The 14,346-nt window shown below is 44.6% G+C and overlaps 6 non-coding genes across 6 annotated transcripts; all 6 read right to left on the reverse strand.

The window, feature by feature from the left end:
• Positions 1–1,130: 1,130 nt before the first annotated feature.
• trnag-gcc (transfer RNA glycine (anticodon GCC)) lies at positions 1,131–1,201 on the reverse strand. Its single transcript has one exon. It is a non-coding gene; the product is annotated as a tRNA-Gly (tRNA).
• Positions 1,202–4,382: 3,181 nt separating this feature from the next.
• Positions 4,383–4,453, reverse strand: trnag-gcc (transfer RNA glycine (anticodon GCC)). Its single transcript has one exon. It is a non-coding gene; the product is annotated as a tRNA-Gly (tRNA).
• Positions 4,454–5,387: 934 nt separating this feature from the next.
• Positions 5,388–5,458, reverse strand: trnag-gcc (transfer RNA glycine (anticodon GCC)). Its single transcript has one exon. It is a non-coding gene; the product is annotated as a tRNA-Gly (tRNA).
• A 2,023-nt stretch (positions 5,459–7,481) lies between these two features.
• On the reverse strand, positions 7,482–7,552 carry trnag-gcc (transfer RNA glycine (anticodon GCC)). Its single transcript has one exon. It is a non-coding gene; the product is annotated as a tRNA-Gly (tRNA).
• Positions 7,553–9,579: 2,027 nt separating this feature from the next.
• Positions 9,580–9,650, reverse strand: trnag-gcc (transfer RNA glycine (anticodon GCC)). Its single transcript has one exon. It is a non-coding gene; the product is annotated as a tRNA-Gly (tRNA).
• A 2,887-nt stretch (positions 9,651–12,537) lies between these two features.
• trnag-gcc (transfer RNA glycine (anticodon GCC)) lies at positions 12,538–12,608 on the reverse strand. The gene has a single exon. It is a non-coding gene; the product is annotated as a tRNA-Gly (tRNA).
• Between the last annotated feature and the right edge of the window lie 1,738 nt (positions 12,609–14,346).

Consider the following 14,346-nt stretch of genomic DNA (forward strand, 5'->3'; position numbering starts at 1 on the left):
TGGTAGTTACAATAATAGCCATCCTCTTCTATATAGAATGGGGAAAACCATTGGCCGCAAATCAAGCAACAACCCCCCGAGTGGAAGGAGAGATCTCTTCCACTGTAGGACCAATGCTCAGGTGACAAGGGTTTCAAATGGTTGAACGAGGAATAAGTACCAATCAGACCCAGACCTCGGGATAACTAAGGCACGGGAAACAGGAACGTCCGGATGTGACGATGTAGAAAGAAGTACCATTCTTTATAGATAGATGAGTGAGTGAGAGAGAGAGACAGACACAAATGTCTGGTTTTTAAAATAATAGCCATCCTCTTCTATATAGAACGGAAAAAAAAATTGGCCGCGAATCAAGCAGACACCTACCGAGTGACAGGTGAGATCTCTACCACTGTAGGACCAATGCTCAGGTGACAAGTGTTTGAACCGGCTGAAGGAGGAAAAATACCAATCAGACCCAGACCTCAGGATTACTAAGGCGCGGGTATCAGGAACGTCCGGATGGGACGATTTAGAAAGAAGTACCAATCATTATAGATAGATGAGTGAGTTAGTGAGAGAGAGAGACAGACACAAATGTCTGGTTGTTACAATAATTGCCGTCATCTTCTATATAGAATGGGGAAAACCATTGGCCGCGAATTAAGCAACGAATTCCCGAGTGGAAGGTGAGATCTCTTCCACTGTAGGACCAATGCTCAGGTGAGAAGGGTATCAAGTGTATGAACGAGGAATAAGTACCAATCAGACCATGAACTCGGGATTACTAAGGAGCGGCAAACAGGAATGTCCGGATGGGACGATGTAGAAAGAAGTACCAATCATTTTAGATAGAATAGTGAGTGAGTGAGAGAAAGAGACAGACACAAATGTCTGGTTGTTACAATGATAGCCATCCTCTTCTATATAGAACGGGGAGAACCATTGGCCGCGAATCAAGCAACAACCTCCCGAGTGGCAGGTGAGATCTCTACCACTGTAGGACCAATTCTCAGGTGACAAGGGTATCAAGTGGATGAACGAGGAATAAGTACCGATGAGACTTATATCTCGGGATTACTAAAACACGGGTTACAGTAACGTGCGGATGGGACGATGTAGTCATTGTCTTCTTTGTAGAACGAGGAAAATGCATTGGACAGGAATCGAACCCGGGCCTCCCGCGTGGCAGGCGAGAATTCTACCACTGAACAACCAATGCTCAGGTTATGAAAAACTTAAGTGGTTGAATGGGAAAGAAGTACCAATCATTAAAGACAATTAGATAGATGAATGAGTGAGTGAGACAGACACAGATGTCTGGTTGTTGCAATTATTTGCCATCCTCTTCTATATAGAATGGGGAACACCATTGGGCGCGAATCAAGCAAAGGCCTCCCGAGTGGCAGGTGAGGTCTCTACATCTGTAGGACCAATGCTCAGGTGACAAGGGTTTCGAGTGGTTGAACAAGGAATATGTAACAATCATTATAGATAGATAAGTGAGTGAGTGACAGAGAGAGAGAGACAAATGTCTGGTTGTTACATTAATAGCCAACCTCTTCTATATAGAACGGAGAAAAAAATTGACCGCGAATCAAGCAGACACCTCCCGAGTGGCAGGTGAGATCTCTAGCACTGTAGGACCAATGCTCAGGTGACAAGGGTATCAAGTGGATGAATGACGAATAAGTACCGATGAGACTTAGATCTCGGGATAACAAAGGCACAGGAAACAGGAACGTCCGGATGGGACGATGTAGAAAGAAGTACCAATCTTTATAGATAGATGAGTGAGTGAGAGAGTGAGACAGACACAAATGTCTGGTTGTTACAATAATTGCCGTCATCTTCTATATAGAATGGGGAAAACCATTGGCCGCGAATTAAGCAACGAATTCCCGAGTGGAAGGTGAGATCTCTTCCACTGTAGGACCAATGCTCAGGTGAGAAGGGTATCAAGTGGATGAACGAGGAATAAGTACCAATCAGACCAAGAACTCGGGATTACTAATGCGCGGCAAACAGGAACGTCCGGATTGTACGTTTTAGAAAGAAGTACCAATCATTTTAGATAGAATAGTGAGTGAGTGAGAGAGAGAGACAGACACAAATGTCTGGTTGTTACAATGATAGCCATCCTCTTCTATATAGAACGGGGAGAACCATTGGCCGCGAATCAAGCAAAGGCCTCCCGAGTGTAAGGTGAGATCTCTACCACTGTAGTACCAATGCTCAGGTGACAAGGGTTTCAAATGGTTGAACGAGGAATAAGTACCAATCAGACCCAGACCTCGGGATAACTAAGGCACGGGAAACAGGAACGTCCGGATGTGACGATGTAGAAAGAAGTACCAATCTTTATAGATAGATGAGTGAGTGAGAGAGAGAGACAGACACAAATGTCTGGTTTTTAAAATAATAGCCATCCTCTTCTATATAGAACGGGGAAAACCATTGGCCGCGAATTAAGCAACGAATTCCCGAGTGGAAGGTGAGATCTCTTCCACTGTAGGACCAATGTTCAGGTGAGAAGGGTATCAAGTGTATGAACGAGGAATAAGTACCAATCAGACCAAGAACTCGGGATTACTAAGGAGCGGCAAACAGGAATGTCCGGATGGGACGATGTAGAAAGAAGTACCAATCTTTATAGATAGATGAGTGAGTGAGAGAGAGAGACAGACACAAATGTCCGGTTGTTACAATAATAGCCGTCATCTTCTATATAGAATGGGGAGAACCATTGGCCGCGAATTAAGCAATGAATTCCCGAGTGGATGGTGAGATCTCTTCCACTGTTGGACCAATGCTCAGGTGAGAAGGGTATCAAGTGGATGAACGAGGAATAAGTACCAATCAGACCAAGAACTCGGGATTACTAAGGCGCGGCAAACAGGAACGTCCGGATTGTACGATGTAGAAAGAAGTACCAATCATTTTAGATAGAATAGTGAGTGAGTGAGAGAGAGAGACAAATGTCTGGTTGTTACAATAATAGCCAACCTCTTCTATATAGAACGGAGAAAAAAATTGGCCGCGAATCAAGCAGACACCTCCCGAGTGGCAGGTGAGATCTCTACCACTGTAGGACCAATGCTCAGGTGACAAGTGTTTGAACCGGCTGAAGGAGGAGAAATTACCAATCAGACCCAGACCTCGGGATTACTAAGGCACGGGAAACAGGAACGTCTGGATGGGACGATGTAGAAAGAAGTACCAATCGTTTTAGATAGAATAGTGAGTGAGTGAGAGAGAGAGACAGACACAAATGTCCGGTTGTTACAATGATAGCCATCCTCTTCTATATAGAACGGGGAAAACCATTGGCCGCGAATCAAGCAACAACCTCCCGAGTGGCAGGTGAGATTTTTACCACTGTAGGACCAATGCTCAGGTGACAAGGTTATCAAGTGGATGATTGAGGAATAAGTACCGATGAGACTTAGATCTCGGGATAACTAAGGCACGGGAAACAGGAACGTCCGGATGGGACGATATAGAAAGAAGTACCAATCTTTATAGATAGATGAGTGAGTGAGAGAGAGAGACAGACACAAATGTCTGGTTTTTAAAATAATAGCCATCCTCTTCTATATAGAACGGGGAAAACCATTGGCCGCGAATTAAGCAACGAATTCCCGAGTGGAAGGTGAGATCTCTTCCACTGTAGGACCAATGCTCAGGTGAGAAGGGTATCAAGTGTATGAACGAGGAATAAGTACCAATCAGACCAAGAACTCGGGATTACTAAGGAGCGGCAAACAGGAATGTCCGGATGGGACGATGTAGAAAGAAGTACCAATCTTTATAGATAGATGAGTGAGTGAGAGAGTGAGACAGACACAAATGTCTGGTTGTTACAATAATAGCCGTCATCTTCTATATAGAATGGGGAAAACCATTGGCCGCGAATTAAGCAACGAATTCCCGAGTGGAAGGTGAGATCTCTTCCACTGTAGGACCAATGCTCAGGTGAGAAGGGTATCAAGTGTATGAACGAGGAATAAGTACCAATCAGACCAAGAACTCGGGATTACTAAGGAGCGGCAAACAGGAATGTCCGGATGGGACGATGTAGAAAGAAGTACCAATCATTTTAGATAGAATAGTGAGTGAGTGAGAGAAAGAGACAGACACAAATGTCTGGTTGTTACAATGATAGCCATCCTCTTCTATATAGAACAGGGAGAACCATTGGCCGCGAATCAAGCAACAACCTCCCGAGTGGCAGGTGAGATCTCTACCACTGTAGGACCAATTCTCTGGTGACAAGGATATCAAGTGGATGAACGAGGAATAAGTACCGATGAGACTTAGATCTCGGGATTACTAAAACACGGGTTACAGTAACGTCCGGATGGGACGATGTAGTCATTGTCTTCTTTGTAGAACAAGGAAAATGCATTGGCCAGGAATCGAACCCGGGCCTCCCGCGTGGCAGGCGAGAATTCTACCACTGAACAACCAATGCTCAGGTTATGAAAAACTTAAGTGGTTGAATGGGAAAGAAGTACCAATCATTAAAGACAATTAGATAGATGAATGAGTGAGTGAGACAGACACAAATGTCTGGTTGTTGCAATTATTTCCCATCCTCTTCTATATAGAACGGGGAAAACCATTGGGCGCGAATCAAGCAAAGGCCTCCCGAGTGGCAGGTGAGGTCTCTACATCTGTAGGACCAATGCTCAGGTGACAAGGGTTTCGAGTGGTTGAATGAGGAATAAGTACCGATGAGACTTAGATCTCGGGAAAACTAAGGCACAGGAAACAGGAACGTCCGGATGGGACGATGTAGAAAGAAGTACCATTCTTTATAGATAGATGAGTGAGTGAGAGAGTGAAACAGACACAAATGTCTGGTTGTTACAATAATTGCCGTCATCTTCTATATAGAATGGGGAAAACCATTGGCCGCGAATTAAGCAACGAATTCCCGAGTGGAAGGTGAGATATCTTCCACTGTAGGACCAATGCTCAGGTGAGAAGGGTATCAAGTGGATGAACGAGGAATAAGTACCAATCAGACCAAGAACTCGGGATTACTAAGGCGCGGCAAACAGGAACGTCCGGATTGTACGATGTAGAAAGAAGTACCAATCATTTTAGATAGAATAGTGAGTGAGAGAGAGAGACAGACACAAATGTCTGGTTGTTACAATGATAGCCATCCTCTTCAATGTAGAACGGGGAGAACCATTGGCCGCGAATCAAGCAAAGGCCTCCCGAGTGTAAGCTGAGATCTCTACCACTGTAGGACCAATTCTCAGGTGACAAGGGTATCAAGTGGATGAACGAGGAATAAGTACCGATGAGACTTAGATCTCGGGATTACTAAAACACGGGTTACAGTAACGTCCGGATGGGACGATGTAGTCATTGTCTTCTTTGTAGAACGAGGAAAATGCATTGGCCAGGAATCGAACCCTGGCCTCCCGCGTGGCAGGCGAGAATTCTACCACTGAACAACCAATGCTCAGGTTATGAAACACTTAAGTGGTTGAATGGGAAAGAAGTACCAATCATTAAAGACAATTAGATAGATGAATGAGTGAGTGAGACAGACACAAATGTCTGGTTGTTGCAATTATTTGCCATCCTCTTCTATATAGAACGGGGAAAACCATTGGGCGCGAATCAAGCAAAGGCCTCCCGAGTGGCAGGTGAGGTCTCTACATCTGTAGGACCAATGCTCAGGTGACAAGGGTTTCGAGTGGTTGAACAAGGAATATGTAACAATCATTATAGATAGATAAGTGAGTGAGTGACAGAGAGAGAGAGACAAATGTCTGGTTGTTACATTAATAGCCAACCTCTTCTATATAGAACAGAGAAAAAAATTGGCCGCGAATCAAGCAGACACCTCCCGAGTGGCAGGTGAGATCTCTAGCACTGTAGGACCAATGCTCAGGTGACAAGGGTATCAAGTGGATGAATGACGAATAAGTACCGATGAGACTTAGATCTCGGGATAACAAAGGCACAGGAAACAGGAACGTCCGGATGGGACGATGTAGAAAGAAGTACCAATCTTTATAGATAGATGAGTGAGTGAGAGAGTGAGACAGACACAAATGTCTGGTTGTTACAATAATTGCCGTCATCTTCTATATAGAATGGGGAAAACCATTGGCCGCGAATTAAGCAACGAATTCCCGAGTGGAAGGTGAGATCTCTTCCACTGTAGGACCAATGCTCAGGTGAGAAGGGTATCAAGTGGATGAACGAGGAATAAGTACCAATCAGACCAAGAACTCGGGATTACTAAGGCGCGGCAAACAGGAACGTCCGGATTGTACGATTTAGAAAGAAGTACCAATCATTTTAGATAGAATAGTGAGTGAGTGAGAGAGAGAGACAGACACAAATGTCTGGTTGTTACAATGATAGCCATCCTCTTCTATATAGAACGGGGAGAACCATTGGCCGCGAATCAAGCAAAGGCCTCCCGAGTGTAAGGTGAGATCTCGACCACTGTAGTACCAATGCTCAGGTGACAAGGGTTTCAAATGGTTGAACGAGGAATAAGTACCAATCAGACCCAGACCTCGGGATAACTAAGGCACGGGAAACAGGAACGTCCGGATGTGACGATGTAGAAAGAAGTACCAATCTTTATAGATAGATGAGTGAGTGAGAGAGAGAGATAGACACAAATGTCTGGTTTTTAAAATAATAGCCATCCTCTTCTATATAGAACGGGGAAAACCATTGGCCGCGAATTAAGCAACGAATTCCCGAGTGGAAGGTGAGATCTCTTCCACTGTAGGACCAATGCTCAGGTGAGAAGGGTATCAAGTGTATGAACGAGGAATAAGTACCAATCAGACCAAGAACTCGGGATTACTAAGGCGCGGCAAACAGGAACGTCCGGATGGGACGATGTAGAAAGAAGTACCAATCATTTTAGATAGAATAGTGAGTGAGTGAGAGAGAGAGACAGACACAAATGTCCGGTTGTTACAATGATAGCCATCCTCTTCTATATAGAACGGGGAAAACCATTGGCCGCGAATCAAGCAACAACCTCCCGAGTGGCAGGTGAGATTTTTACCACTGTAGGACCAATGCTCAGGTGACAAGGTTATCAAGTGGATGATTGAGGAATAAGTACCGATGAGACTTAGATCTCGGGATAACTAAGGCACGGGAAACAGGAACGTCCGGATGGGACGATATAGAAAGAAGTACCAATCTTTATAGATAGATGAGTGAGTGAGAGAGAGAGACAGACACAAATGTCTGGTTTTTAAAATAATAGCCATCCTCTTCTATATAGAACGGGGAAAACCATTGGCCGCGAATCAAGCAACAACCTCCCGAGTGGCAGGTGAGATCTCCACCACTGTAGGACCAATTCTCAGGTGACAAGGGTATCAAGTGGATGAACGAGGAATAAGTACCGATGAGACTTAGATCTCGGGATTACTAAAACACGGGTTACAGTAACGTCCGGATGGGACGATGTAGTCATTGTCTTCTTTGTAGAACGAGGAAAATGCATTGGCCAGGAATCGAAACCGGGCCTCCCGCGTGGCAGGCGAGAATTCTACCACTGAACAACCAATGCTCAGGTTATGAAAATCTTAAGTGGTTGAATGGGAAAGAAGTACCAATCATTAAAGATAATTGGATAGATGAATGAGTGAGTGAGACAGACACAAATGTCTGGTTGTTGCAATTATTTGCCATCCTCTTCTATATAGAACGGGGAAATCCACTGGGCGCGAATCAAGCAAAGGCCTCCCGAGTGGCAGGTGAGGTCTCTACATCTGTAGGACCAATGCTCAGGTGACAAGGGTTTCGAATGGTTGAACAAGGAATATGTAACAATCATTATATATAGATAAGTGAGTGAGTGACAGAGAGAGAGAGACAAATGTCTGGTTGTTACATTGATAGCCAACCTCTTCCATATGGAACGCAGAAAAAAATTGGCCGCGAATCAAGCAGACACCTCCCGAGTGGCAGGTGAGATCTCTACCACTGTAGGACCAATGCTCAGGTGACAAGGGTATCAAGTGGATGAATGAGGAATAAGTACCGATGAGACTTAGATCTCGGGATAACTAAGGCACGGGAAACAGGAACGTCCGGATGGGACGATGTAGAAAGAAGTACCAATCATTATTGAAGATTAAAGTGAGTGAGTGAGAGAGAGAGACAGACACAAATGTCTGGTAGTTACAATAATAGGCAACCTCTTCTATATAGAACGGAGAAAAAATTGGCCGCGAATCAAGCAGACACCTCCCGAGTGGCAGGTGAGATCTCTACCACTGTAGGACCAATGCTCAGGTGACAAGGGTATCAAGTGGATGAATGAGGAATAAGTACCGATGAGACTGAGATCTCGGGATAACTAAGACAAGGGAAACAGGAACGTCCGGATGGGACGATGTAGAAAGAAGTACCAATCTTTATAGATAGATGAGTGAGTGAGAGAGTGAGACAGACACAAATGTCTGGTTGTTACAATAATTGCCGTCATCTTCTATATAGAATGGGGAAAACCATTGGCCGCGAATTAAGCAACGAATTTCCGAGTGGAAGGTGAGATCTCTTCCACTGTAGGACCAATGCTCAGGTGAGAAGGGTATCAAGTGTATGAACGAGGAATAAGTACCAATCAGACCAAGAACTCGGGATTACTAAGGAGCGGCAAACAGGAATGTCCGGATGGGACGATGTAGAAAGAAGTACCAATCATTTTAGATAGAATAGTGAGTGAGTGAGAGAAAGAGACAGACACAAATGTCTGGTTGTTACAATGATAGCCATCCTCTTCTATATAGAACGGGGAGAACCATTGGCCGCGAATCAAGCAACAACCTCCCGAGTGGCAGGTGAGATCTCTACATCTGTAGGACCAATGCTCAGGTGACAAGGGTTTCGAGTGGTTGAATGAGGAATAAGTACCGATGAGACTTAGATCTCGGGAAAACTAAGGCACAGGAAACAGGAACGTCCGGATGGGACGATGTAGAAAGAAGTACCAATCTTTATAGATAGATGAGTGAGTGAGAGAGTGAGACAGACACAAATGTCTGGTTGTTACAATAATTGCCGTCATCTTCTATATAGAATGGGGAAAACCATTGGCCGCGAATTAAGCAACGAATTCCCGAGTGGAAGGTGAGATATCCTCCACTGTAGGACCAATGCTCAGGTGAGAAGGGTATCAAGTGGATGAACGAGGAATAAGTACCAATCAGACCAAGAACTCGGGATTACTAAGGCGCGGCAAACAGGAACGTCCGGATTGTACGATGTAGAAAGAAGTACCAATCATTTTAGATAGAATAGTGAGTGAGTGAGAGAGAGAGACAGACACAAATGTCTGGTTGTTACAATGATAGCCATCCTCTTCAATGTAGAACGGGGAGAACCATTGGCCGCGAATCAAGCAAAGGCCTCCCGAGTGTAAGCTGAGATCTCTACCACTGTAGGACCAATTCTCAGGTGACAAGGGTATCAAGTGGATGAACGAGGAATAAGTACCGATGAGACTTAGATCTCGGGATTACTAAAACACGGGTTACAGTAACGTCCGGATGGGACGATGTAGTCATTGTCTTCTTTGTAGAACGAGGAAAATGCATTGGCCAGGAATCGAACCCTGGCCTCCCGCGTGGCAGGCGAGAATTCTACCACTGAACAACCAATGCTCAGGTTATGAAAAACTTAAGTGGTTGAATGGGAAAGAAGTACCAATCATTAAAGACAATTAGATAGATGAATGAGTGAGTGAGACAGACACAAATGTCTGGTTGTTACAATGATAGCCATCCTCTTCTATATAGAACGGGGAGAACCATTGGCCGCGAATCAAGCAAAGGCCTCCCGAGTGTAAGGTGAGATCTCTACCACTGTAGTACCAATGCTCAGGTGACAAGGGTTTCAAATGGTTGAACGAGGAATAAGTACCAATCAGACACAGACCTCGGGATAACTAAGGCACGGGAAACAGGAACGTCCGGATGTGACGATGTAGAAAGAAGTACCAATCTTTATAGATAGATGAGTGAGTGAGAGAGAGAGACAGACACAAATGTCTGGTTTTTAAAATAATAGCCATCCTCTTCTATATAGAACGGGGAAAACCATTGGCCGCGAATTAAGCAACGAATTCCCGAGTGGAAGGTGAGATCTCTTCCACTGTAGGACCAATGCTCAGGTGAGAAGGGTATCAAGTGTATGAACGAGGAATAAGTACCAATCAGACCAAGAACTTGGGATTACTAAGGAGCGGCAAACAGGAATGTCCGGATGGGACGATGTAGAAAGAAGTACCAATCTTTATAGATAGATGAGTGAGTGAGAGAGAGAGACAGACACAAATGTCCGGTTGTTACAATAATAGCCGTCATCTTCTATATAGAATGGGGAGAACCATTGGCCGCGAATTAAGCAATGAATTCCCGAGTGGATGGTGAGATCTCTTCCACTGTTGGACCAATGCTCAGGTGAGAAGGGTATCAAGTGGATGAACGAGGAATAAGTACCAATCAGACCAAGAACTCGGGATTACTAAGGCGCGGCAAACAGGAACGTCCGGATTGTACGATGTAGAAAGAAGTACCAATCATTTTAGATAGAATAGTGAGTGAGTGAGAGAGAGAGACAAATGTCTGGTTGTTACAATAATAGCCAACCTCTTCTATATAGAACGGAGAAAAAAATTGGCCGCGAATCAAGCAGACACCTCCCGAGTGGCAGGTGAGATCTCTACCACTGTAGGACCAATGCTCAGGTGACAAGTGTTTGAACCGGCTGAAGGAGGAGAAATTACCAATCAGACCCAGACCTCGGGATTACTAAGGCACGGGAAACAGGAACGTCTGGATGGGACGATGTAGAAAGAAGTACCAATCGTTATAGATAGATGAGTGAGTGAGAGAGAGAGACAGACACAGATGTCTGGTTGGTAAAATAATAGCCATCCTCTTCTATATAGAACGGGGAAAACCATTGGCCGCGAATCAAGCAACAACCTCCCGAGTGACAGGTGAGATCTCCACCACTGTAGGACCAATTCTCAGGTGACAAGGGTTTCGAGTGGTTGAACAAGGAATATGTAACAATCATTATAGATAGATAAGTGAGTGAGTGACAGAGAGAGAGAGACAAATGTCTGGTTGTTACATTAATAGCCAACCTCTTCTATATAGATCGGAGAGAAAAATTGGCCGCGAATCAAGCAGACACCTCCCGAGTGGCAGGTGAGATCTCTAACACTGTAGGACCAATGCTCAGGTGACAAGGGTATCAAGTGGATGAATGAGGATTAAGTACCGATGAGACTTAAATCTCGGGATAACTAAGGCACGGGAAACAGGAACGTCCGGATGGGACTATGTAGAAAGAAGTACCAATCATTATTGATAGATGAGTGAGTGAGTGAGAGAGAGAGACAGACACAAATGTCTGGTAGTTACAATAATAGCCATCCTCTTCTATATAGAATAGGGAAAACCATTGGCCGCAAATCAAGCAACAACCCCCCGAGTGGAAGGAGAGATCTCTACCACTGTAGGACCAATGCTCAGGTGACAAGGGTTTCAAATGGTTGAACGAGGAATAAGTACCAATCAGACCCAGACCTCGGGATAACTAAGGCATGGGAAACAGGAACGTCTGGATGGGACGATGTAGAAAGAAGTACCAATCTTTATAGATAGATGAGTGAGTGAGAGAGTGAGACAGACACAAATGTCTGGTTGTTACAATAATAGCCGTCATCTTCTATATAGAATGGGGAAAACCATTGGCCGCGAATTAAGCAACGAATTCCAGAGTGGAAGGTGAGATCTCTTCCACTGTAGGACCAATGCTCAGGTGAGAAGGGTATCAAGTGGATGAACGAGGAATAAGTACCAATCAGACCAAGAACTCGGGATTACTAAGGCGCGGCAAACAGGAACGTCCGGATGGGACGATGTAGAAAGAAGTACCAATCATTTTAGATAGAATAGTGAGTGAGTGAGAGAGAGAGACAGACACAAATGTCCGGTTGTTACAATGATAGCCATCCTCTTCTATATAGAACGGGGAAAACCATTGGCCGCGAATCAAGCAACAACCTCCCGAGTGGCAGGTGAGATTTTTACCACTGTAGGACCAATGCTCAGGTGACAAGGTTATCAAGTGGATGATTGAGGAATAAGTACCGATGAGACTTAGATCTCGGGATAACTAAGGCACGGGAAACAGGAACGTCCGGATGGGACGATATAGAAAGAAGTACCAATCTTTATAGATAGATGAGTGAGTGAGAGAGAGAGACAGACACAAATGTCTGGTTTTTAAAATAATAGCCATCCTCTTCTATATAGAACGGGGAAAACCATTGGCCGCGAATCAAGCAACAACCTCCCGAGTGGCAGGTGAGATCTCCACCACTGTAGGACCAATTCTCAGGTGACAAGGGTATCAAGTGGATGAACGAGGAATAAGTACCGATGAGACTTAGATCTCTGGATTACTAAAACACGGGTTACAGTAACGTCCGGATGGGACGATGTAGTCATTGTCTTCTTTGTAGAACGAGGAGAATGCATTGGCCAGGAATCGAAACCGGGCCTCCCGCGTGGCAGGCGAGAATTCTACCACTGAACAACCAATGCTCAGGTTATGAAAATCTTAAGTGGTTGAATGGGAAAGAAGTACCAATCATTAAAGATAATTGGATAGATGAATGAGTGAGTGAGACAGACACAAATGTCTGGTTGTTGCAATTATTTGCCATCCTCTTCTATATAGAACGGGGAAAACCACTGGGCGCGAATCAAGCAAAGGCCTCCCGAGTGGCAGGTGAGGTCTCTACATCTGTAGGACCAATGCTCAGGTGACAAGGGTTTCGAGTGGTTGAACAAGGAATATGTAACAATCATTATATATAGATAAGTGAGTGAGTGACAGAGAGAGAGAGACAAATGTCTGGTTGTTACATTAATAGCCAACCTCTTCTATATAGAACGCAGAAAAAAATTGGCCGCGAATCAAGCAGACACCTCCCGAGTGGCAGGTGAGATCTCTACCACTGTAGGACCAATGCTCAGGTGACAAGGGTATCAAGTGGATGAATGAGGAATAAGTACCGATGAGACTTAGATCTCGGGATAACTAAGGCACGGGAAACAGGAACGTCCGGATGGGACGATGTAGAAAGAAGTACCAATCATTATTGAAGATTAAAGTGAGTGAGTGAGAGAGAGAGACAGACACAAATGTCTGGTAGTTACAATAATAGCCATCCTCTTCTATATAGAATGGGGAAAACCATTGGCCGCAAATCAAGCAACAACCCCCCGAGTGGAAGGAGAGATCTCTTCCACTGTAGGACCAATGCTCAGGTGACAAGGGTTTCAAATGGTTGAACGAGGAATAAGTACCAATCAGACCCAGACCTCGGGATAACTAAGGCACGGGAAACAGGAACGTCCGGATGTGATGATGTAGAAAGAAGTACCAATCTTTATAGATAGATGAGTGAGTGAGAGAGAGAGACAGACACAAATGTCTGGTTTTTAAAATAATAGCCATCCTCTTCTATATAGAACGGAAAAAAAAATTGGCCGCGAATCAAGCAGACACCTACCGAGTGACAGGTGAGATCTCTACCACTGTAGGACCAATGCTCAGGTGACAAGTGTTTGAACCGGCTGAAGGAGGAAAAATACCAATCAGACCCAGACCTCAGGATTACTAAGGCGCGGGTATCAGGAACGTCCGGATGGGACGATTTAGAAAGAAGTACCAATCATTATAGATAGATGAGTGAGTTAGTGAGAGAGAGAGACAGACACAAATGTCTGGTTGTTACAATAATTGCCGTCATCTTCTATATAGAATGGGGAAAACCATTGGCCGCGAATTAAGCAACGAATTCCCGAGTGGAAGGTGAGATCTCTTCCACTGTAGGACCAATGCTCAGGTGAGAAGGGTATCAAGTGTATGAACGAGGAATAAGTACCAATCAGACCAAGAACTCGGGATTACTAAGGAGCGGCAAACAGGAATGTCCGGATGGGACGATGTAGAAAGAAGTACCAATCATTTTAGATAGAATAGTGAGTGAGTGAGAGAGAGAGACAGACACAAATGTCTGGTTGTTACAATGATAGCCATCCTCTTCTATATAGAACGGGGAGAACCATTGGCCGCGAATCAAGCAACAACCTTCCGAGTGGCAGGTGAGATCTCTACCACTGTAGGACCAATTCTCAGGTGACAAGGGTATCAAGTGGATGAACGAGGAATAAGTACCGATGAGACTTAGATCTCGGGATTACTAAAACACGGGTTACATTAACGTCCGGATGGGACGATGTAGTCATTGTCTTCTTTGTAGAACGAGGAAAA

Source organism: Amia ocellicauda, chromosome 23, assembly GCF_036373705.1.
Source record: "Amia ocellicauda isolate fAmiCal2 chromosome 23, fAmiCal2.hap1, whole genome shotgun sequence".
Classification (NCBI taxonomy): Eukaryota; Metazoa; Chordata; class Actinopteri; order Amiiformes; family Amiidae; genus Amia; species Amia ocellicauda.